This window comes from Diadema antillarum, unplaced genomic scaffold, assembly GCF_040938485.1.
Source record: "Diadema antillarum isolate AM-2024a unplaced genomic scaffold, OU_Dant_1.0 seq00000807_RagTag, whole genome shotgun sequence".
NCBI lineage: Eukaryota > Metazoa > Echinodermata > Echinoidea > Diadematoida > Diadematidae > Diadema > Diadema antillarum.
This window is the reverse complement of record NW_027271688.1, coordinates 1,896,434-1,907,104: the sequence shown is the minus strand read 5'-3', so window position 1 is coordinate 1,907,104 and position 10,671 is coordinate 1,896,434.

The following is a 10,671-nucleotide window of genomic DNA, read 5'->3' as shown; positions in this document are numbered from 1 at the left end:
CGAGTCCATGCAATGAAGGATTTTTTCCTTACAGGTGACAAGAACATGTAAATCTATATGACTAACTCTATAAAAACAAGAAAAAAAGTTCCATAGATGCAGACCATGCAGTAATATCGGCTTCCCGCATGTTAAAAGTAACAAGAGGCATACAGCATTAGTCTCCAGCGGAGACGCACCGGACCCCCTTTATTTTTTTATTTTCATTTTTTTTAGATGAAAGAAATAAAAAGAAGGGAAATGAAAGGCTTGTCAGCTGATTAAACCCGGAAGTGGCACCAGAAATGTTTGTCTATAATTTACTAATTCATTAATTTACGGAATTTCTGGATCCGCCCCTGGCATATAAAAAACATCCAAGATACTATTAAAGAGTAATGAAGATGTAAACCACCACTCACACACTCACACACATACATACACACACACAAATACACAATGATATTAATCCGTATCTGATACAATTATGAAGAATGGAATTATATTTTGTATGTATGCACGTATGTATGTATGTATGTATGTATGCATCTATGTATGTATGTATGTGAGTGTATACATGTTATCAGTATTATCATTTACCATTATCATCATTATGTATACACTTTATTTTTCTGCAGGCAATTATGTAATGAGTCAAATCTGTTTGTAAGCGATGAATATTTTAATGAAATAGCAACTTCAAAGGTCATTGCAAATGGTTTCAATAGTTCCCAAAGCGAATATCGTCAATTACATTGGTTTTTGTGAAGAAACATGTTTTACGTTAAGTACTAACTTTCACTAGATTAGATGTCAAGACACATTGTGACACGATGTTACACTATTCCGTCTGTAAGTAAAATAGTCATAATAGTAGACATATTATTTAGAGTGTGACATCCTTCCTTGTAATTCAACCTGATATCATTAGTTAGACCTGCGTAATATAATTGATTGCTTTCATTTTACCCAAGAAGTTGCGCTGAGGTTATTGTTCTATGTCCCAGTTAATTTTTGACGGGAAGGGATGTAGGGCCTACATGGTATGATCGATGTGATGAAAATGCAGTACAAATTACGTTTATCCGTTTCAGGTAATACCTGGTGTTTATTCATAACTTCTTATTTCAATACGTGATCCCTCAGAAGAACTTGTCCTTGTCCTTCTTGCAACTAGTCGACAATAATGCGCAACAGAACTAAAGTAGATCTGCAGTTTGATACAAATTACTAAAATTTGCATGCTAATGGAAATGGAAATAGAATACTAGTACCACACCCAGTTTGTGCACAATTATATTTTATGTCAATAACCAACGAACGATTTATTGGCAAAGGCAATACCAAACCATCATGACAGTAGTGGACCAATCATGCTGCTTTTTTAGAAATAAACGCCCGAAATTTATGCATTTTTACATACCATGCTACTTTCCAACAGTATAAGAGCGGGCTCATTGTTTTTTTTTTACTTCTTATATAATGTCCTTCAACTCAATGCCTCAGTGTGAAGAAGAAATGTCCTGCATTCTATTGTATCATTAGGTACAATGTCAGTATATACGTCAGATGCTATTATAATTTTTTTTTTACAATGATACAATGGGGGTGCCTGCCCCTAAAGATTTTCAGCATGCGAAAATATTCCCTTTTTTTAATAGTGAATTGAGCCCTTTTCGGTTTGTACCCCTCACTAAATGAATTGCACATTTCGGACCCTCACATATTGTGCCCGCTCTAAATTTTCCGCATTCCCCATTTTTCCTGCAGTGTCCCATTCTTATGTTGTTGTTTTTTTCTGGTTTGAGTCCGCAGGGGCGTCGATCCTGGGGGGGGGGGGGAGGGGGCAGTCGCCCCTCCAATGAAATTATTGGGGGCAAACATATCATTTTGTCCCCCCCCCCATAATTCCAGAAGTGAGAAGATTTTCTTCTTCTTTTTTTTATAGAAAACTGTCCAAATATTTCACCAAAAGTGTGCACCAGATAGCTGAATTTCTATTCTGAAAATGCAAAATCTCTCTCTCTCTCGGGGATACCCCCTCCCACACTCTCCCCGTTAGGTCCCCTTCCATACACGTAGTACATTTGGGGACTGACAGATTTCAGAATGTTTCATCTAAAAGTGTTCATCATATCTGTCACTTCTATATTCAAATGTATTCAAAAGTTCCCTCATCCTCTTTTACTCGACCTTTAAGCCATTCAGTTCCTATCCATAGATTTAGACTTGCACACTTCGGGGATTGACAATTTTCCGAATATTTCACACACACACACACACACACACACACTAACACACACATGTGCATCAGATCGTTCTATTTCAATTTTGAAAATGCAAAAGCTCTGTCGTGTGGGAGGTGTACCCCCTCCCACACCCCCGTCAACTTCCATGTATCGGCCTACACAGTGATGTCGCACACGCGGAACAAGAGATGAGATACCGCGAGCTAGTCGTTCAGTTTCTGTGAATGTTTATTTTTCTTACTTTTTTTGAGAGGAAAAAATCATTAAAAGTGTGCACCAGATCGCTGAATTTCAGGTATGAAAATGCAGAATCTTCCTGGTGTGGGAGGGGGATACCCCCCATGGCCGGCGGAGCCGTGGGGGCTGTGGGGGCGCGGGCCCCCATGCACACTTTTTGTGCATCATCAAAGGAATACATAAGGTGTCATCACTTTGGGCCCCCACGCTTTTTTTTAACCCGGAAGTACGTAAGTGGTACTAAATAGAAACATACCTTTTTTTGTCAGCTAGAAAAAAAAGTGGAAATGGAAGGGGAGAGATGAGCTGAGTACCTTGTTTGTTTTTGTTTTTCTTGTTTTTCTTTTCTTTTTTTTTTTGCTTGTCAGCTGAAAAAAATGTTTGCTTGTTAGCTCATGAAACCCGGAAGTGGAAGGGAGACATAAGCTAGGGAACTTTTTTTATTAGTTTTTTTTTTCTTTTTTTGCTTGTTAGCTCATGAAACCCGGAAGTGGGCCCCAGGCCCCCACACTTTTGAAAACGCTCCGCCGGCCCTGCCCCCCTATGTTTTGGAAGGATCCTACAATGATCGATACAAATCATCGCGTGATGTCATAACTACTTTGTCATGTCACAAGTAAATGCTTTGTTTCATTTCATATATAATAGGAATCATATACAAAAGCATTGCGCGATGTCGAAATTGCTTTGTGATGTTACTATGCGATTGTGACATCATTTCACCAATAGCGCACTATTTGAAAAATGCCGTCATAAACGATGACGTCATTAATTTTTCCAAATGATATACCCTGGAGTTTCAAGTAGGGCAACATTCCGAAATAGTTGAAAACACATGAAATAACACGAAACTCTTTCATCCAGTCCCTAAAGGATTAATTTTTGATCCAAAATATAATGAAAGAATGTGAAGAGTTACCCTGGTGGGCGCCACCAGGGTCTACCGGGACACATTTTTTTTTTCGGAAAGATGCCAAGATTAATGCTTGTTTTGTTTTGTTTTTAAGTTCCAATATTGCACAAATAGAACTGGTAGGTCATTGTACAAACATCATTTTTTCTTTTTTTCTTTTTTTGCAATCTGTCTTGACACACTCGCAATGGATTATATCATTATAAAGAAAACAATCAAGTGGTCAAATGTAATACAAAGGTCTTTCTAAAATTATAATCAGGTCTTCTCGATATTCCGGTAACTGTGAGCTTCTTATCAATTCTAACTCATCTCTCCTCTGTGCAGTTCCTTCATGTCAGTTTGTTATGCAACGGATATCATTATACATCTATATAGTGCAGGCCTACATCAGTAGCGACCGAAAGACATGCATAAAAAACGGTACTCCTTTGAGGGCATAATATTCCTTGATGAAAAGGGAAACTATTTTTGAAATATATGCACAGAGCAATATCAATGTTAGAGGAATAATAACAACAACACGATTCTTCTTGTTTAACCTTATAACAGAGCGTAAACATACCAGGACTCTAACGTTATTATTGCACGTGACCTTTCATTTCCCCCTCCGGTCGAGCCAAATTTACCAGACTGTATTTTTAGATTTAAATGGTATTGGAGTATAGTAGTCTGCACTATTATTTGACTCCACGTGACATATCTTGGCGATGTTCTGTTGTTCGTTATACAATTCCAATCATTTTCGAACTTTCTTTGAGGATAACAAAATTTAAAAAAACATAAGAGTGCAAGTTCAAGCTCACACAAACACACACACACACACACACGCACACACACACACACACACACACACAATTATTGTATATATACGGGCACAATGTCTCCCTGTCTCTGTACTATCTTCCCTATTTCTCTCCCTCTATCTTTTAAGTTCAATTTCTTGCAAGTATTAAGCCAAACACACACATAAACACACAAATACACCCACGGATTCCTTCCCTGTCACTCCTTTCTTCTCTTTCTCTCTCTTTCTTTGTGTGTGTGTGTGTGTGTGTGTGTGTGTGTGTGTGTGTGTGTGTGTGTGAGTGTGTGTCTGTGTCTGCGTGTGTACCTCAATCTCTGAGTTCATTAACGTTCAACGCACGAACAGGCACTCAACCGGTCAAGACTGGACCGAGTTTGACGACTTCCCGTTTTAGTCTCACAGCAGGTAGAGATAGGGTTTGATTCATTTCTGTTGACGGGTCACGGTCGTTTATCTCGGACCGAATCGTCATTGGTGATTAGGAACGAAGCGGCCACGAAATGTCCTTCTATATACGCACATTCTCGCAAAAGAGAGACGTGCGAGAAATTTCTTGACAAAGAATGTTGTAACGAATTTAGCAAACATCAGGACCTACCGATGAAAAAAAAAAAACACCAAAATATCTGAAAACAAGCTCGATTACATTTAGTGCTTTCACAAATATATGCCAGCAAAGTATCAATCGTATAGTACTGACTATCGGTACAGCTTGTATGGATTGAGGAATTCAGTTTATCCATGAGCAATAAAAATAATACTGCAAGGTAGAACATCATCGTGAAGGTTCTTCTCCATGTAATAAGGTGATATAACGCACAGGATACATTAATCTAAATTTTAAAAACAAATGATGGCTGGAGCTAACTCTGTAAAAGCAAGGGACAACTGTAATGAAAGTTATTCTAAAATACATAATCACTTATTATTCGTGTAACTGACAGAAATGATATTCCACCGATCCAGGGGGGCATTTCATGAACGAACTTGTCGGATGAAATGTCCGACAAGTTCCTTCATGAAACGCCCTCCTGAACTATAGTATAGTTACTTCCTTCTATCATCATTGATTTATTCGAGCAAAATATGCAGCATGCTGGTGAAAATTGCATTGTCAGTATAATACTAGTATTATGTAAGGTTGCATATGACAAGTTGTACAGTATATTCATACCTTATATGCATACAGGCAAACACACATTCACACAGATAATTTGTGAGCATGAAACGAATAATTGTCAGAAACATAATTATGATTCAAGAGGATTACTGTTGATGATCGCATATTGGCTTTAAAGAAGACGTAGATGCATACGTCAAAAATTTAGCATTGATAAATATGACTGTTTGATTTGAAAATGCATTCCTTCGATATACTTGGTCACGTCTTTACGTCTATATCGGTATATATCGGTATATATATATATATATATGCATAATATTGACGTTCCTTTTTCTCGTACTGTCCACTTTCGGAAATTAAATCCTTTGTACATAAGATTCACACAGAAAGAAATACATAAAAGCATCATATTGTTATTCTCATCAGCGATTTGCGTTTGCGTGAATGCTTGTGGGAATTTGAATGGATCTAATTGGTAGATGTTGCGGGGGTGTTTCAACAATGTGGTGTTTCCCCCCTTTATACTTCTCAGAATAATTCTGTTTTATTATGTCCACAGAATAATAATCATCTCCGAACCTTTTAATTGGCAGCGGATTGCCTGCAACATCCTTTTCGTCTATACGTTTCTTTTGCCCAGTTACTAATGAATGCCGAAAGCAACATTCAACGAGTTATATTTTCGAAGACGTAAACACCATGTAATCTGCCAGAAATCACACGTAATTGAACAAACATGCTGAAGGAAAAAGCGTCTTCTCATTTCAAAATTTGTATCAGCTTGAGAGACACCCTGTCATTGTTAAAGAACCAGTAAAAATACGTACAAAGCCTTTCAAGGTATAGGAGGAGTTTATTTTGAGTTCAATCCCTACAGCTCATAGAAGTGAATGAAATACTATCTATAGAGAGAACAGTCGCTTTGAGACATAAAAGCGTTCTCGTGATTATCTTTGACGGTCTTTGACTTTATGATATAATCTTTCACAGAGTCTAGCTTAACGCTCGTAGATATGAAACAAGCCATGTCTCTATAATGTGTAAAAAATAACGTGCAGCTCATTTCCCTACTCTATCAAATGCTCTCTTTGCACTGAAGACTGTTAATCCTTTTTTGTAGAGAGTAATTTGATCTACATTCAAGTTGAGCGCCGTAAATAGAGCAAAATCAGGCAAACATGATTATAGAAGTTTCTTCGCAATCAAACGTAAATTATCAAAGTCATACATAATATTCAGAGTTTCAAATGCATGTTTCACAACTTTCGCAACGACGTGTGCATTCTAGATAAAGTTATCATAATCACCACCTTACAAAAACTCACATCGACCTGAACATATATTCATGTAATTATAGACTATAACATCTTTAAATGATACGTTGGGTCCTCAGCGGCAAGGTATTGTAGCATTCCAGTGACGTAACAGGATGACTTTTTTTAATAGTGGAAAGGATGTGCACTGCTGACTTTATAGGGACCAAAATAGGATCCATACAGTTTCATTTCATTGTATTTCTTTTTTGTGCAAAAACCGATGGAGATTTTGAAGTGATGACATCTTCACCTCTTTTCTTATGTTTGAGGTTGCAACTATTAATGCAGTTGTTTCTAGAAAACAAGGGGAACTCGAGAATGCCATGACTAGTGAATCCTGCACCAATTCAAGTGACTCTAGTTCTTTTCTCTTTGTTTTCCCTTTGTATCAGAGTCAACATAGAGCGAATTAAACTGTATTGCGGATTTAATCTGGACAATATCATTTACTGCTACATGTATATGCAACCTGCTGCAGATAATCATTCTGTCGATGATCGCGAGGCCCATGGACGCACGCCCACTTTAATGATCACAGGCGTTGGGTTGATGGACGAGCTTCCTCTGGCTGGCTCTGCAGACGCTGATGACCTTCGACCAGTATGGGGAAAAGGGCTGTTTGCGGTCGGTCTTCCCTCCCTCTTCGCTCGAGCACTGGACACTTATTTGATGTACTACGGGTCAGTGGGATTCGCTTAGGTATTATATTGAACCTGTATTCCTCATTGACCGTTACCTCTTTATACATGTAATCATCAAACCCGTTGTCACGTTCTGGAAGGTCACCAACGTCGCCTATATACGACCGACAATTAAGCATTTCGAAGGATTCGAATTTACAAGTTCCGACGTATGCCAGCTTTCTTTATAGATATCCCGTGTGTGGATATTGATATGAAGAAGAGTAATAGAACGTGTATAGTACAAAGTAAAACCCGATGGGACACACACCTAGAAGTTCAGAAGAAAAGGACAGGAAGTTGATATTTCCTTCTTCAGTTTCACGAGGGAAAAAGAAAGGGTATATTAAATAGCTGCAAATATGACTCTAATGCCTCGTCTTTTTCTTCTTCTTTTTGAGGCCCTCCATTATGGCTTGAAGGAAATGGGTTTAAAATTCTTTAAAATCATCCATATTAGTTCTATGAAATAAATAATTATTATTTTGTTCGTTGTCTCATGGTAGCGATTTGTTGAGTTTGGGTTTTTTTGGGGTTTTTTTTTGTTTGTTTTTGTTGTTGTTGTTGTTTTTGGGTTTTTTTTTTTTTTGGGGGGGGGGGTTATTTTGAATGTTAAAAGTGTACAGTTATGACCGTGATTCAAGAGAATGGGAGTATTGTTCGTTCAAATGAAATCGATTTTTATTGACATCTGTGAATGCTACGTATATGTGAAGGATTACATTTCGTTATTCCGAAGGTTCATTAATCCGAAAATGAAATAAGGTTCCTTTTACGAAGATTCGTCCATCCGAATCTGAAAATCCTTGATCCCAAACGAAATAAGATCTGTTATTCCTAAGGTTAGTGATCTTTTTTTTTCATTTTCAGATTAATGTACCTAACTTCATTTTTGATTAACGAACCTTCGGAACAACGAGCGCTTGGAATAAAGACACAAATGTTCGGATTAACGAACATCTAGGTAAAGGGAACGTGTGTTTTTCGGGATAACGAACCCTCGGAATGATGAATATCATCCTATATGTGTACTGGATATTCAAAGTGTGCATTGAATTGATGTCCTCAAAGAAAACTGGGAGCATTCGTTGCTTTCATACTAAAATTTTGTTTCATTTTCTCTTTTGTCGGTGTGAATGCTTATCACTAATTTTTTTTTTTTTTTTTAATTGGAGATCTAAATATGCTGAACGTTAGTGGTGAAAAATAAAAGCGTCGTAAATCATTCCCCACTTCACTCACCTTGACTATGCCTGGCTATATGGAATATTTGATAATTATGCAACAGCGTATCACAAAATCACTTATCACTCACATCATATATAACATAACATCGATTTCTTTGAAGCCTCAATCACTTGGTTTCAACAATTTCCATAGGCTCTGAAGTTCATTCTGCTTTAGCAGTATAGGAATATGTATCTTCACAAATGAAAGGAAAGATTGTTCAGTTCAGGTCAGTTCAGTTCAGTTTTATTCACCGTGATTTCAGGAGTATGCAATAAATTGACGCATAAAGATACATAATTATATACAAAGTAAACACAAACAAAACAAAACAATTAAACTTGGTGGTGGGAACCCCAGGAGAAGCGGTGCTTACAGATACGGCCCTAATAATGCTTAGAGATTAATATACACGTAAAACAACCAAACAAACAAAATAATATACATTTCAAGTTTGTTTACGCAATTAATACAATTGCATTGTAATAATTTCAGAGATTACATTTTGTGGCATTCTGTGAATACGTTCCCAAGTGGGAAGACATATGCAAAGAATAAATATATCAAATCAAAATAAGTAAGTGTTATAGTCACAACTGATAGATAAAGTGGGTATAAAATACAGGTTATTGTTGGAAAGCACCTTACACTATACAGGGCCGGGGCTACGTTTTTAAAAATGAGGGTCCCAGAGTATGGGAACAGGAACGTCGATTCATTTTGAGGATGGGGGGAGAAAGACATTTTGAATAACGTATTTCTGGTGCTACTTTCGAGGTTAATCGGCTGACAAGCAAAAGAAAAAAAAAAGGCTTAACAGCACTTTTTTGGTGCCACTTCCGGGGTAAAAAAAGTGAGGGACCAAGTGGTAAGACCCTTCGTATTCCTGTGTATTACAGGGGCGGATCCAGGAATTCCGTAAAGAGGGGGCGCGTTTACAAAATTAAAGGGGGGCGCACGCACCCCTCCCCCATTTTTTCTTTTTATTTCTTTTGTTTCAACAAAAATAAAGGGGGGGGGGGGCGTTCGCCGGTTGCGGTCCTCCCTGGATCCGCCACTGGTATTATGCAAACAAGTGTATGTTTGTGTGTGTGTGTGGGGGGGGGGGGGGAAGGGGGCGCTCCCCGGTTACACATGCCATGCCATATCAATTATATGCACGTGAAGCGGAGCGCACAAGGGCACGTATCGAAACTATATTTGGAAGAGTCGATATCAAACAGCAGAGAAAAATCATCTCTAGTATGAATGAGTTCAGATCTACTGACGATAGCAACCTTTCGTTTTTAGCTCAAATGCACGGAAACACAGTGAAACGTCGAGCAAATTGAAATGTTGAATTCCAGCTCTCATCCAGTGACTACTCTTGCTTAATGATACCCGTCATAATTTGATTGCATATTACCCCCAATTATTTCGAAATGGGGGAGGGGGCGCCAGCGGCGAGGGAGCGACAGAGGGGAACACAAAGGCCATGACAAGTTGCAATATGATTTTGATTAGCCTTTCTTGAAATCGACTACTAAGTATGCATGTAACAATCCAGCGAAAATATCCATCAAAAAAAAAAGTCCGGAGAAAATGGGGAGGGGGCGCCCGTGCACCCCCCCCCCCCCCCATCCGCCACTGAGTCACTTCATTATTGGCCTATACAGGAACGCGTTGTCTTCAAAATTCTCTGCCTTGTCCACAAAGCTATCCATAACCAAGACCATTCATACCTACAGAACCTAATCTTCATCGACTTCTTCTGCATCCCACCTTCAACTACTGCCCGGAAGTTGCACCAATACACGTTACAGAAAACGGTCACTCGCTGTTATTGCACTAGAGGTTATGTATGGAATGACATACTCATTCATTTTTACGAAAAGCCCTATCAGTAGAATCATTTAAGTCACTTCTGAAAACTTTTTTTTTTGCATAATTGGTAACCTCCCCCAAGTCAATGTACTATAAGCATAAACCTAATCATTTTATGTGCTCATTATATACTGATATTGTTCTTGTGACGTGTACTTTTAATATGTTTGTCATCTCTTATTTTTCATTTTTCCTGTCCTTTATTTTCGATTTTTTAACCTTGCGTTTGGACACATTGTATTAAGCGCGTTAATGTAATGCAGTATTACTATTATC